Raw genomic sequence first — 16,703 nt, forward strand, 5'->3', positions numbered from 1 at the left:
TGGAAGACTCTGCTTTTGATGATGGTGATACTGATATGTTTCAGCAACATATGTTCATCGGTATCTATCTAGAATATTTTCCATTTAAGGGTAAGTGTATAGCCTATGAGATGGTGGAAAGTTTTATTCACCATTTTCAGAAACAATTATTTGCCTGCAGTTTTAAAAAATCAATCCATCAACATTCTTGAGCCCTACTAGGGACTGTACTAGTTTTTAGGAGAGGTAAAAATGGATAATAGAAGTTTCTGTCTTTAAGAAGGCTAAAATCTTGACTGGCTCCCATGGGGGTGATGAGGCTTCTCTCTATTTCAAGACACTCTAAGGTATGTGTGGTAGGGAAAGTGTATAGTGAGTATTCTAAGTCCTGCAAAAGGGAAATAATTTCCACACTAAGGGAATTGGAGAATATTTCATGGAAGTGGTAGATTTTAGGATGACTACCTTCTCAACAAATGGAGATGTAGATGGCAAAGAAGGTAAAAAGGGATATGTATTTTTCAGGCCAAACAAGAGTCAGATTAGATCTAAGTATATTATTTAGGTTGTTCAAGGTAGCAGGGTTGATGAACTGGCGAAATATGGAGGACTTTGAATGCCCTGTTGAGGAATTTGCATGGTATTATACTGCAGACCAAGAACCAGTATTTACCTAGTCAAAGCTATGCTTACGGAATTTGTCCTGGAAGCTTCATGGTAAATGATAGAGAAGAGATACTGGAGAGAGAAAGATAAATTTGGAGGCCATCATAGTGGTTTGGGTAATGAATCTGAAATAGTGTGGTTTCAGGGAAAGGAAAAAAGAAATGGGTATATGATGGAGTAAAATAGACAGTATTGAATGATAGATTTAATGAAGATGAAGGAATAGATGATGGGGACTAGAGAGCAATACCTCCCTCCTTTTGAAATTGGGTGCAATGGGAGAAAAAGGAATCTATCTGAGGTTTGGTGTAACAACTGATCAGTTTTTAACATTTTCTTTGTGTTTCTTTTCCCTCTTCTACTTAAAAAAATGCAAACCTTTATCCAGACTTAAAATCTATCCATATTTTGGCACATTAGCTCTCTCATTGTGAGCAAATATCTTCTTGGTATATTTTTTATAATTTGTGTATTTGTATATTTTGAATAATTTGAAAGTTGCATATATTATGACACTTCATTTCTAAATACTATCATATGTATCTCCTAATAGCAAAGACTCCTGCTATATAATCAGTTTCAGTGTCCTTGAACCAAAAAGCATCAAAAAAAATGTTGTTAATGAACAATGACACACTGAACAGAAAAGAATACTCGAGTCCACAGTGTTGCTCAGAAGGGATAATGGTGCTAATGGTAAGATCTTTCAAGGAGACTGTCAGCTAAAATATAGGAAAAAAAGTAGAATTAGAAAATTGTAATGTTGCAGTTAGTGAGATACTAAGTGATCAGGTAAAGATCATCAGTGAATGTTACTATTACTGAATGAAGCTGTGTTGGGAAACCAGGTATTTACATGGTCTCAATATATCACATCATCTCACCAACCGATAAAACTAAGCATTGTTTACAGTGGCAGAAGCTGAAAATAGGCAGCTCCTTGCATGATGCAGTCAAAACTCTATAATGTCACCCATGTAATATTCCTGTCCAAAATGCTTAACCTGAATCTCCAAACGAGAAAACAATCAGGAAAGTCTCAGTTTTGGAATATTCTATAGTAAAAAAAACCCTGAATTTTAAAAAAATGTCATCTTTGAAGACAAACAGATGAAAAGATGCTCAACATCACTCATTATCAGAGAAATGCAAATCAAAACCACAATGAGGTACCATTTCACACCAGTCAGAATGGCTGCGATCCAAAAGTCCACAAGCAATAAATGCTGGAGAGGGTGTGGAGAAAAGGGAACCCTCTTACACTGTTGGTGGGAATGCAAACTAGTACAGCCACTATGGAGAACAGCATGGAGATTCCTTAAAAAACTGGAAATAGAACTGCCTTATGACCCAGCAATCCCACTGCTGGGCATACACACCGAGGAAACCAGAATTGAAAGAGACATGGGTACCCCAATGTTCATTGCAGCACTGTTTATAATAGCCAGGACATGGAAGCAACCTAGATGTCCATCAGCAGATGAATGGATAAAGAAAGCTGTGGTACATATACATAATGGAGTATTACTCAGCCATTAAAAAGAATACATTTGAATCAGTTCTAATGAGGTGGATGAAACTGGAGCCTATTATACAGAGTGAAGTAAGCCAGAAAGAAAAACACCAATACAGTATACTAACACATATATATGGAATTTAGAAAGATGGTAATGACAACCCTGTATGCGAGACAGCAAAAGAGACACAGATGTATAGAACAGTCTTTTGGACTCTGTGGGAGAGGGTGAGGGTGGGATAATTTGGGAGAATGGCATTGAAACATGTATAACATCATATGTGAAATGAATCTCCAGTCCAGGTTCAATGCATGATACTGGATGCTTGGGGCTAGTGCACTGAGACGACCCAGAGGGATGATACAGGGAGGGAAGAGGGAGGGGGGTTCAGGATGGGGAACATGTGTACACCCGTGGTGGATTCATGTTGATGTATGGCAGAACCAATACAATATTGTAAAGTAATTAACCTCCAATTAAAATAAATAAATTTATATTAAAAAATAAAATAAAAATCACCTTTGCTATTAAAAAAATAAATAAAAAATGTCAATGTTATAATACATAAAATATAGTGGGGGCTTATGCTAGATTTGTTGTTCAGTCACTCAGTCGTGTCTGACTCTTTTGACCCCGTGAATTGCAGCATGCTAGGCTTCCCTGTCCTTCACCATCTCCTGGAGTTTGCTCAAACTCATGTCCATTGAGTCAGTGATGCCATCCAACCATCTCATCCTCTATCATCCCCTTCTTTTCCTGCCTTCAGTCTTTCCCAGCACGAGGGTCTTTTCCATTATAGGAAAATGTGAAGTAGGCTCTTCACATCAGGTGACCAAAGTATTGGAGTTTCAGCTTCAGCATCAATCAGTCCTTCCAATGAATATTCGGGACTAATTGCCTTTAGGATTGACTAGTTTGATCTCCTTGCTGTCCCAAGGTCTCTAGAGAGTCTTCTCCAGCACCACAGTTCAAAAGCATCAATTCTTTGGTGCTTAGCCTTTTTTATTGTCTAACTCTCACATCTGTACATGACTACTGGAAAAACCATAGCTTTGACAATATGGATCTTTGAAGATAAAATAATATCTCTGCTTTTTAATCTGCTGTCAAGATTTGTCATTGCTTTTCTTCCAAGGATCAAGCGTTTATTAATTTCATGGCTGCAGTCACCATCCACAGTGATTTTGGAGCCCAAGAAAACAAAGTTTGTCATTGTTTCCATTGTTTCCCCATCTATTTGCCATGAAGTGATGACACTACATGCTGTGATCTTAGTTTTCTGATTGTTGAGTTTTAAGCCAACTTTTTCACTCTCCTCTTTCACTTTCATTAAGAGGCTTTTTATTTCCTCTTCACTTTCTGCCATAAGGGTGGTGTCATCTGCATATCTGAGGTTATTGATATTTCTCCTGGCAATCTTGATTCCAGGTTGTGTTTCATCCAGAACAGCATTTCTCATGATGTACTCTGCATAGAAGTTAAATAAGCAGGGTGACAATATACAGCCTTGACCTTTTAAAACGGACCTTTTCCAGTCCTGTGGCCACTGCTAAGTTTTCCAGATTTGCTGGCATATTGAAGGACATCAAAACTCCACACAATATTTGATTCTTAATTGGATTCAATGCCATCAAGTAAAATAGCATGCTCAAAGGAAAAAATGCATAGGAAAGCAATAAAACTAAGAGATTTTAATTTATATCTTTAGTCATTGACAGATTATAAATATATGATTCTGAAAATAAGTTAGACAAAGACAACAAAAACAAAAAGTAACACAGCAACAAAACCAATGGAAAAATATTATTCACTGCTAAAAGTGCTGAAGTTTGAAATAATATATTAACATTCAAATTTGAGGAGCACATTAAAAGAGTGTCATAACCAGTTGAAAATATCTTTAGGAATGTAAGATGGTACAAAGTTAGAAAAATGTATTGCAATATTTAACTATTGTAACAACTCAAAAAAATAACTTCCACAAGTGCTTTAAAAAGCTTGATGTAATTTATCACCTGTTCTAAAGTCAAAGAATGAAAAATAAAGAAATGGGATGATCATTAACTTTATAAAAATGGTGTATCATACAAAAGTCTGCCATTTGTGCTTGATGTCAAATGCTAAACACATTTTAAAAAATATATTTTTATTTATTGTGAGTGCACAGAATCTTAGTTGCAGGATTTCCAATCTTTGTTGGGGTGTGTGGGATCTTTAGCTGCAGCATGTGGGATCTAATTCCCTGACCAGGTCTGAACCCAGGTCCTCTGTATTGGAAGCATGGAATCCCAGCCACTGGAACACCAGGGAAGTCCCAAAATACATTTTTTTAATCATGAAAATGATCCGACTATTATATAATATTTTCTGGAAGTAATAGCCAAATATAAGTATTAGAAGGGAGTTAAAATTATGACTATTCATAAAGCATACATTTTTCTACATGGGAATTCCAAGAGAATCAATTTAAAAATTAATGCAAACAGCAAGAGAATTTATTAAGGTGGCTGAGTACCTAGTTAATAACAAAATTCAATAATCTAAACAATTATCAGTTAGGAATATAATATACTAGTTTATAGTAACAACTATAAATGTAAACTACCTCATAATGAAGCAGAGAATGAATGTGTAAAATCTACATGATGAAAACTTTAATGCTTTCCTGAGGGACATAAAGACAACATGAAGTGACTGAAAGATACACCTTGGTTTTGTGCAGAAAATCAATGTGATAAAAAGACTCTGAAAATTCTTTTTTTGTGGAATTTGACAAATTCTAGTATATGTAAAGTATAGTAATGAATGAAGTCAAACCTTGAAAGTGAAGTGAAGGTGAAAGTTGCTCAGTTGTGTCTGACTCTTTGTGACCCCGTGGACTATACAGTCCATGGAATTCTTCAGGCCAGAATACTGGAGTGGGTATAGCATTTCCCTTCTCCAGGGGATCTTCCCAACCCCAGGGATCCAACCTAAGTCTCCTGCATTGCAGGCGGATTCTTTACCAACTGAGCTATCAGGGAAGCCCTACAAGGTATTAAATATAACACTACAGTAGTTAACACTTTTGGGGATTGAATATGAATAAAAAGATCAATGAAATAGATTACGAATTTCAAAATAGACTTAACATATACTTAAAGATCTCTGGTGCACAATACAAATGGCTTCTCAGATCATTAAGAAATATGTGCATAATTCAAAAGATGGTGTCGAGGCAAGTGGCCAGCCACTTAGAACAGAATTAACCTGTCACTTATACCAGAAAAAATTCCAGATGGAGAAAGCGTTTAAATGTAAAAGAAGCCAGACATAGAAGAAAAGAACTGAGTAAAAATTAATACCTTAAATTGGGGGATGTTGATCTAAACTTCAAGAGTAAAGGATTAATGAATTTTAGCAATATAAAAATTAAAACATGAACATAGCAAATAAGCATCTGCAAAGAAAAAATGAGAGATAAGCTAGAAAAAAATATGTTGTATGTGTAACAAAGTTCAGTTCCCATAGTATGCAAAACTCTTGCAAATCTGTAAGAAAAAGTTGACAACCCCTCCTAAAACAGGCAAACTACATAAATAGATCTTTCACTTAAAAAGGACATAAAATGATTCATAGGTAAAAGTTATTCAATCTTAGTCAGAATTAGATATATAAATAATAATGTCAACAAAAACAAGTAAAAATACGTCACCAGTCAGATTAGCATTTGGTAACAAAATCATTAGATAACACCCATTGTTGGAGAGGAAGTAGAAAAATGGGAAATCAACTCCTTGAGTGACAGTGGAAGCTCCAGTTGGTACAATGTTTTGGGAAGGTGATTTGACAAGGTAACAAAAGCATTCAGTATACTTGCACTTTGATGCAACAATTTCTATTCTCTGAATTCAACCCACTCATTGCAGTATTTCATTAAACTTGGTCCTATGTCTATTTTCCATATTGATAATCTCTAGAGTGATTTCAGGCAATAAAAATCTCCAGCCCTGTTTTACTCTGGACTCCAGACCTATGTAACCAAATACATCTCCTCTTGGAAGTTACAAATATAGCTCAATTTCAGTATGTTGAAAATTCACGCTCTTTTTCTCACTTTGACCAGCATCCATTTCCCAAGCTTAATAAGACCACCATCTATTTCTATTCAGTTATTCAAGACTGAAGCCCAAGAGATGTTACTGACACCTTTTTCTTCTGTAACCTTCCACTTCTGATCTGTCACCAAATTCTTCTGATTTCATGACCAAAATATCTTTCAAGTTCATTCCCTTCTCTCCATCTTGACCATCACTATCTTAGGTATGTGATAATGTTCCCTCACCTGGATTATTATCATTGTGTCTTCCTAATAGATCTGCATCCATTCTGATCAGCTTCCAATCTGTTTACTATGTGAGTGCAAGGAAAAGTATTTTCAAGAGCAAAACCCAAGCCTACAAATATGTTCAATGGCTTTTAGCATAAAAGGGAACAGAAGTTCTTAGTTTAGGCTAAGAGGTCCTGAATTGTCTGGCACTTGGTCACTCTTGAGTCTCACCTTGTACCACCTGCTATTTGTAAGGAGTCTGAAGGGCCCTCATACACCTCCTCCCCTACAGGTCTCACAATTGCAAGTTTACATGTATTTGTCTGATTTTACTCTCAGTCCTCACCCCTAGATTGTTCTATCCATGAGAATAGGGACCATTCTGATTAATTTTGGAGAAATGCAGGGTATAAGGATCTGGAGGTCTCAATGAGATCAAAGACATGTCTATTAGGAGCAAAGGAATGAGATTTATGGAAGAATAGAAGGTTGTGGTCCTAAAACTTTCCCATTAGAATTTAAATGTTAGAAGTGGAACAATTTTGCAAGTCTTAGAGGTGGTCACAGGAACTGGTGTTTATAATGGTATGAATTGTACTCAAGATATTATGTACATGCTTCCTGAGAAATTAAAATCTCCTTAAAGTTGGGGAACAAAATAGTGGAGGTGATAGAATTCCAGTCGAGCAATTTCAAATCCTAAAAGATGATGCTGTGAAAGTGCTGCACTCAATATGTCAGCAAATTTTAAAAACTCAGCAGTGGCCACAAGACTGGAAAAGGTAAATTTTCATTTCAATCCCAAAGAAAGGCAATGCCAAAGAATGCTCAAACTACTGCACAATTGCACTCATCTCACACACTAGCAAAGTAATGCGCAAAATTCTCCAAGCCAGGCTTCAACAGTATGTGAATCGTGAACTTCCAGATGTTCAAGCTGGATTTAGAAAAGGCAGAGGAACCAGAGATCAAATTGCCAACATCCATTAGATCATCAAAAAAAGCAAGAGAGTTCCAGAAAAACATCTGCTTGCTTTATTGACTATGCCAAAGGCTTTGACTGTGTGGACTGCAACAAAGTGTGGGAAATTCTGAAAGAGAAGGGAATACCAGATCACCTGACCTGCCTCCTGAGAAATCTGTATGCAGGTCAGGAAGCAACAGTTAGAACTGGACATGGAATAACAGACTGGTTCCAAATAGGAAAAGGAGTACATCAAGGCTGTGTATTGTCACCCTGCTTATTTAACTTATATGCAGAGTACATCATGCAAAATGCTGGACTGGATGAAGCACAAGCTGGAGTCAAGTTTGCTGGAAGAAATATCAATAACCTTGGATATGCAGATGACACCACCCTTATGGCAGAAAGTGAAGAAGAACTAAAGAGCCTATTGATGAAAGTGAAAGAGGAGAGTGAAAGTTGGCTTAAAACTCAATATTCAGAAAACTAAGATCATGGCATTTGGTCCCATCACTTCATGGGAAATAGATGGGGAAACAGTGTCAGACTTTATTTTTTTGGGCTCCAAAATCACTGCAGATGGTGACTGCATCCATGAAATTAAAAGACACTTGCTCCTTGGAAGAAGACTTATGACCAACCTAGACAGCATATTAAAAAGCTGAGACATTACTTTGTCAACAAAGGTCCATCTAGTCAAAGCTATGGTTTTTCCTGTGGTAATGTATGGATGTGAGAGTTGGACTATGAAGAAAGCTGAGCACCGAAGAATTGATGCTTTTGAACTTTGGTGTTGGAGAAGACTCTTGAGAGTCCCTTTGACTGCAAGGAGATCCAGCCAGTCCATCCTAAAGGAAATCAGTCCTGAATATTCATTGGAAGAACTGATGCTGAAGCTAAAACTCCAATACTTTGGCCATCTGATGCAAAGAACTGACTCAATGGAAGAGACCCTGATGCTGGGAAAGATTAAAGGTGGGAGAAGAGGATGACGCAGCATGAGGTGATTGGATGGCATCACCAACTCAGTGGACATGAGTTTGAGTAAAGTCCGGGTGTTGGTGAAGGACAGGGAGGCCTGGCATGCTGCAGTCCATGGGATCAGAAGGAGTCGGACACAACCAAGCAACTGAACTGAACTGAAATTTGGGGAGTTTATCTTTTTACTTCTGCTTCCCTAGTGTTTCCTGGGGCCCCCTAAATACCCAATAAACAGTTTAAGTTAAGTTGAATTCAAAGGCCCTATTTTAAAGAAATTCTGGGGACTTCCCTGGTGGTCCAGCGGCTAAGACTTTGCTCCCAATAATGATGGCCTGGGTTCAATCCCTGGTCAGGGAAGTAGATCCCACATGCTGCAACTAAGAGTCTGCGTGTGCATGCTGAAACCGAGACTTGGCACAGCCAAATAAATTAATTAATTAAAAAAAAAAAGAAATGCTGCCACTCTTGTTATAGCATTTTTCTAGACTCATCCCACAATTACTTCCATCACATCTTGAAAAGAAATTGGTATCTTCTGTATTCATTTTTTCATCACTTGATCTCAAGCAGTGATTTCTTTTTTAAAATTTTTATACCACGGGAGATTTCCAAAGTGAATTGCTGTTGCAGTCAGTGAGCAGTGCATATTTTTTGGCAATTATGACAAACATAACAAGAAACTTGGGAACAGGTTTTTAAAACATGCTTCTGGTTCATGGGAGGATTTTTCAACTCAAGCAGCTGCAGACCTCATCAAAATTTCATGATATAATTAACTAGTTAATATGAAATGCTGATGACTAACCCCTGGAACTGCACATCCAAGCAGTCAAACTAGTATATTATGAGTCACAGAACTGTGAACTTAAGAGTCAGTGAGAACACCCAAGAAAATCTGCATCCATTCAGAGCTATTGATTGTGAAGTGAGAATAAGAGAAATGCCCAGTCCTATCAGAAATTGTGTCAATGTCACATCATCAACTCTTTATCTTGGACTAATCATATCAGGGAATAGCTACAAGATATTATGAAAGTTTTTACCATTAAACATATTTACTTCCATTCAGAGATGTTAAGTTTGATTCTCTGCAAATTAATTGAAGAGTGTATAGAAAACTTGTCTCAAAATGTCCTTAAAATGTTGATTCTCAGGTCTTTGTATTTACTAAATTTGTATTTCTAGAGAGGGGGACCCAGATAATGATATTTTTGATTTGTGTTCAAAGTGGCTTGTATGTGCTTTAAAATTTGAGAGCCTATGATATAGAAGCTTACTTAATAAGGATTTTATTCCTAGATTCGGAGAAGGCAATGGCAACCCACTCCATACTCTTGCCTGGCAAATCCCACGGACGGAGGAGCCTGGTAAGCTGCAGTCCATGGGGTCGCTAGGAGTCGGACACGACTGAGCGACTTCACTTTTCACTTTCATGCATTGGAGAAGGCAGTGGCAACCCACTCCAGTGTTCTTGCCTGGAGAATCCCAGGGATGGGGGGAGCCTGGTGGGCTGCCGTCTCTGGGGTCACACAGAGTCAGACACAACTGAAGCGACTTAGCAGCAGCAGCATTCCTAGATTGTCTGGGTGTAGACATCACAGCTGTTACACAAATGAATAGAGACTCAATGATCCCAGGAGTATTCCCTAATTTAAGTTGTTATTGCCAGTATCTGACATTTTCAGCAGTGGAGAAGGTTCTGGTGTTTCTGTTCAGTTCAGTTCAGTTCAGTCGCTCAGTCGTGTCCGACTCTTTGTGACCCCATGAGCCGCAGCACGCCAGGCCTCCCTGTCTGTCACCAACTCCCAAAGTTTACCAAACTCATGTCCATTGAGTCGGTGATGCCATCCAAACATCTCATCCTCTGTCGTCCCCTTCTCCTCCTGCCCTCAGTCTCTCCCAGCATCAGGGTCTTTTAAAATGACTCAGCTCTTCGCATCAGGTGGCCAAAATATTGGAGTTTCAGTTTCAGCATCAGTCCTTCCAATGAACACCCAGGACTGATCTCCGTTAGGATGGACTGGCTGGATCTCCTTGCAGTCCAAAGGACTCTCAAAAGTCTTCTCCAACACCACAGTTCAAAAGCATCAATTCTTCAGCACTCAGCTTTCTTCATAGTCCAACTCTCACATCTATACATGACTACTGGAAAAACCATAACCTTGACTAGACAGACCTTTGTTGACAAAGTAATGTCTCTGCTTTTGAATATGCTGTCTAGGTTGGTCATAGCTTTTCTTCCAAGGAGCAAGTGTCTTTTAATTTCATGGCTGCAATCACCATCTGCAGTGATTTTGGAGCCCCCCAAAATAAAGTCAGCCACTGTTTCCACTGTTTCCCCATCTATTTGCCATGAAGTGTTGGGACTGGGTGCCAACCAGTGTTTCTGTTAATAGGGAGAATTTGCCTGAAATTGCCAAGAAGACAAACTTTGGAGTCAATTCCCTGGTGGCTACATGGTAAAGAACAATGCAGGAGACACAGATTTGATACCTGGCTTGGGAAGATATCTGGGATGAGGGCTTGCAACCCACTCCAATGTTCTTGCCTGGAATATGTACAGGGAAGCCTGTACAGGCCACGGTCCATAGGGTCACAAAGAGTTGAACATAACTGAAGTGACTTAGCATGCACTCATGCACTCATGGGTTATTAAGTAACACAGTCTTGGGTGAATATATAGAGGTAAAAAGGAATTAACATGTTGCGTGAAAACTTCTGCAATAGAAGTTTGTACAAAATTCTCTAGGAGAAGAGTAAAATGCAAACACTCATCTGCTTTAAAGAATAAGAGGGATCTTCACAGAGGAGTTAGCATTTGAGATGAATACTGATGGGATGTGAAGGATGTCTGTAAGATGAAGAGGGAATGTAGGGGTAGGAGAGATGCATCGTCTTAGAGGGAACTGATTATGCCAAAGTCACAATGAGCCAAAGCCTAGACAGTTTAAAGAGACAGGATTTGGCAAGTGATTGTTCTTTGGGTTAGCTCTGCTGTAACTGGCTATGTTTTGTTTATTCCAGGAGGGCACATGGTGAACTTTCTTTTTCTCCTGCAGCTGTTGTTGTTTAGCTGCTATCATGCCCAACTCTTTTGTGACCCCAGACTCCTCTTTCCATGAAATTTCCCAGGCAAGAATACTGGAGTGGGATGCCATTTCCTTCTCCAGGGGATCTTCCTGACCCAGGGATTGAACCCAAGTGTCCCTCATTGGCAGGCAGATTCTTTAACACTGAGCCACCAAGGAAGCTCTTTCTGCCATAGAGTGGGTTGCAAAAGGCCCCACAGGGATAGCATGCCACGTAGGTTATCATTCTCCCCTTCCTCCATCATGGCCTCATTGGGACACACCCTAGCAGGTGTCTATGCAATCATCACCCACTTGCTCACATCAGCCCACATCAGAATTATTTTTCCGAAGGCCAAGCAATACTCTCTGGTGTTTGTTCAACAGTTGGTTTATATTACTCATCTGTGAAGCATCTTAAGATGCCCCATGATAAGTTGCTTCTCCTCCATGCAAGCTGGGGGTGAGACTCTGGCTGGGAAAGTTTCATGCCCATTTTATTTATACAATCAGGATCTAAAACAACTCTCTTAAATGCTGGGTCTTCCTCTACAAACATTTGTTTAACCATTAATACTGTTGCTTATCTGTTTTGTATCTTCTTTCTGGAGGGTGGATGACCTCAGCCTGTGTGTATGTTGGTATGGATGTCTTTGCTATAAACTCCTCACACTGTACTGAAGATTCTTCTTCTCTCATTGTCTTTTGTTTACTGTCAGGACTTCTGGATTTAGAAAAAGTCTCATGGGGCTAGATATTCCATTGTGAAATTTCCACAGGTCTTTCTTCCTAATTCTAGAAATAGGGGCTTTTTGGCATTGAATGAGACCTTACTTATAAAGCCTGCTAGGGTTGGGGTTCCTCCACGATGGGATGTTTCATAAATGAGGTTTGACCTCCTGTGGTCACTTTCTCTTTAAAGAGAGTATTTCCCAGAGGCCTTCTGTTTGATGAGGCAGGTGGTACAAAGAGGGCCACACCCACAGCATGCTACGGTCCATGAGCCAGCCACCTGCGCCTCAAAATGTCCCTCTTCCTCCCACACTCAGATCCCAACAAATACTTGGCATAAGAATATCCATCAATTATTGAAACAAAAAAAATGTTCTGTCAGTGGAATATTTTGAGAAAGTGATGGATAATGAATTTATAGATGCCTGCCAGTGAATGAAATTCAATAATTTAATCATGCAATAAACTTGGGTTGTGTTCTGATTATGTGTCATATGCTATGCTCGATGTTAGAGAGTCAGCATATCCATATGGATATGTCACAGTTCAAAGAGCATGGTGCCCTTATGGAAAATAATGACAGTTATTTTATATATGTATTATCTGTTTTCCTTTAAGTCAGTGGAGTCACTTTCCTTTAAGTCATATTCTGCAAGCCAGGAATGTGACAAGCTAAAGTTATTGCAAGGAACCTCTGATAGCTTATATTTTCCCATCATTATAGACTAAGTAGATAGACCCCCAATTTATATATTCTCCATTTATTAGCTAAACACTGGTAATTCCAAAAATTAGTTCAAATTTTCACGTATGTATAAAATATTTCAAATATTTATAAAAATTATCTTCTTCATAAAATTAATAAAATACAAATAAATTAATTAATTGTAATTTCAATAATTGAGTATTTTCTTGGCAGATATTCATTAGTGATATTACAATCCAATAAAAAGCTATTATATAAATGCAAACTATGTAAATATTTAAAAGGAGAACTGCGTACTTTAAAAACAGAAACCACTCAGAACCACTGACCATTAAACTGTTAACATGAATGAGCCTAAGTCATTTTAAAACAAATAATGAGTAATCACTTGCCTGCGTACTAAGTCACTTCAGTCATGTCTGACTCTTTGTGACCATATGGACTGTAACCCACCAGGCTCCTCTGTCCATGGGATCCTCCAGGCAGGAATTCTGGAGTGGGTTGCCATGCCCTCTTCCAGGGGAACTTCCTGATACAGGGATCAAACCCCTGTCTCTTATGTCTCCTGCACTGGCAGGCAGGTTCTACCTGGGAAACCCTGAGTAGTCCCCTAATATTCCTTTTCTTTTTTTTTACCCACAAGGAATCTTCCAAGTGTTTTTGAGAATTTGGTATTAATCTTTCATTTATTCCACTAGTATTTATTGAGTGCCTACAACTAGGCACTCACTGCTGTATCTAGCACAAAATATTGTACAACAACCTGACAAATAATGGAGAGAGTAACTATTTAAGAAGATATAAATTCCTTTTTTTGTGATGAATTTGCTTTTCTCATAAATTTATAGAAAGTTGTTAATGTTTCAAATAAAACGTTATTGACCCTGATAAACAATATGGTCTTCAATATGAATGCAGAAAAACATGGATGAAGCAAAAAAAATTTTTTTTAATTACAGAAATTGTAAATATGGTTAGATTTCCTCTCAGTTGCTCTTGGGCCTAACGCTTGAATTACCTTTTTAAACCACATGTTTGATACAAAAATGTTAAATAGTTTTAAGCTTTCCAAAGTTCAAAACTTAATAGATTTGTTGAAATAGTCTCTAGTAGTATTTTTAAAATGTAATTTAATTATTTTACTTTTGGCTCGCTGGCTCTTGTTTCTACGTGGGCTTTCTCTGATTGTGGTGAGCTGGGGGCACCTCTCTGCCATGTGCAAGCTTCTCATTGCGGTGGCTTCTCTTGTCACAGAGCACAGGCTCCAGAGCACAGGCTGAGAAGCTGTGGTGCATGGGTTCAGTTGCCCCGTGGCATGTCAGATCTTCCTGGATCAGGGATCCAACCCGTGTTCCCTGCATTGGCATGCAAACCACTGGACCACCAGCGAAGTCCAATATTGTTTTATATTCACAATTAGTAGTAGAATATAAGCACTGAAAATAAAAACTGAGCATAAAATTCCTTGTGATTATCTGCCACATGTATTTTACTGCAGTTGAGCTAGCAGACCAAAAGACTTTCAGAGTTAATGAAAGTATTTGAAAACCTCCTTAACTCCTAAAGTTAAAGTGTATTTTTTTTAAATTTTATTTTATTTTTAAACTTTACATAATTGTATTAGTTTTGCCAAATATCAAAATGAATCCATCACAGGTATACATGTGCTCCCCATCCTGAACCCTCCTCCCTCCTCCCTCCCCATACCATCCCTCTGGGTCGTCCCAGTGCACTAGCCCCAAGCATCCAGTATTATGCATTGAACCTGGACTGGCATCTCATTTCACACATGATATTTTACATGTTTCAATGCCATTCTCCCAAATCTTCCCACCCTCTCCCTCTCCCACAGAGTCCATAAGACTGTTCCATACATCAGCGTCACTTATGAACATTCACTACTTCTGTGTGCATGATGAAATGAATCACTCACCATTTTTAAAAGCATCTTTCTTTTTAAGGATCTTATATAGAGTTTATTTAACTGTCTTTGAATTTCAGGATGTATTGCACTTAAAATGAAAGGCTATCAAAACTTGCTGAAAGATAAGTGAGTGCTCCAGTGGTTGAGTTATGTCTAGAGTTAGCTGATTCTTTTCAGCAGTGAGCGAGTGAGTACACTGTGACAGTTTAACCATCGTTTCAACTTAACTGCATAGATAATTAAGAGCTTCTTGCTTACTAGGGGTTATTAATATATCAAGATGGTATTTGTGGAATCTTAGCTAGGTTGTGACTTTTCAGACTTTGACAGTTGATAAATTGTGAGTTTGATACACGCTAGAGTCTCCCAGACCCCATCCTGAAAGCAGTCTCAGGACCAAGTGGTGATGTATGGTCATTGGATTCTCCAAGTTAGGGTGAATATTTGATCTAAATAGTACTCTAATTTTAAAATGAAATAGAAACACTACTAGAAACTGAATGGACTCAACAGAGAGGATGAACTCAAGAGAGATACTATTAAAAACTGAATGGGCCTGGGAGAGACAATGGACTCAACAGAGACTCTACTAGAAGCAGAATGGACTCAACAGAAACGATGAACTCAAAAGAGAAACTGCTGAAAACTGATTGGACTCAGTAGAGACAATGGACTCAACAGGGACACTACTAGAAATGGAATGGACTTTCTTTTATTGTCTAACTCCATATTTGTCCCTCTGGAGGTACCTCCCAGCTCTGACCATAACTGTAAATGTTATCTCACTCAGTCTGAGGAGAGGTACATGGTGAATTGGAATCAAATTTGTGGGTTTGACTATTATTTCATGTCCATTCTACCTTATTATCTTACCACTTGTCACAGGGGCTTTATATTAATATTGTTTTGGTAGATTAGTGAGTCTTATAAATGTATGTTCTCAGCAAGAACTCAAACTTTCTTTTCTGGTGGGTGTGACCAATTAGTATAACTTCACAGACATACTCATTATTCTCTGTAACAACTGAAATTACTCAGATAGAACTTAGGTTTTTTATTTTTTTCCCTTTAGAATTTTTTTAAATCATAAGTGTACACCTGCTTCTTTACATACACATTTAACATTTTTTAAGGAATAATGTTATGTCCCATTACACCAGATTCCTGGTTAATAGCTTTGCAAAACTTTGAGAAAAACCTTGAAAAAGGTTTCATTTGTCATTTGAAACACTGTCAAAGAAGGAGAAGAAAAGATAGAGAAGAAAAAGGCAACCTACTCCGATATTCTTGCCTGGAAAATCCCATGGACAGAGGAGCCTGGTGGGCTATGGTCCATGAGGTCGCAAAAGAATCAGACACGATTTAGTGACTGCACAATTCTCTTACAAAGATTACTAGGAACATGGCTGTCATGGTTATGGAGGAGGACCTGGAGGTCATAATTTTGGAGATCTCTCTGTTTATGGAGGAGGAAGAGGAAAATATCATGATGGAGGTCCTGAATTTGGCAGCCAGGGTGGGCTCTCGATGTGGTTATGGCAACTGTGAAAGTGGAGATAATGGAAGTGGAATTTACAATGATTTTGGAAATGATAACCACCAACTTTCTAATTCAACTTTCCAATGTAGAACTTAGTTTTGAAGACAAAGCATTTCACATACTTCAAAGACATGGAAACATTTAGAAGATAAACTGTGTTTTAAAAGTCCTATTTAAATTTGTGTGATATTAAAAGTGAGTTTTCCTTGGAAATATTTAAGGAAAATTATGGTTATTTATTAAGCCCTCTACCACTCATTTTTAAGTCATACCTTGAATCAGGCTGACATATTTCGGGGTGGCAAAGTTCTTTCCCA

This window comes from Bos javanicus, chromosome 24 (genome assembly GCF_032452875.1).
Source record: "Bos javanicus breed banteng chromosome 24, ARS-OSU_banteng_1.0, whole genome shotgun sequence".
NCBI lineage: Eukaryota > Metazoa > Chordata > Mammalia > Artiodactyla > Bovidae > Bos > Bos javanicus.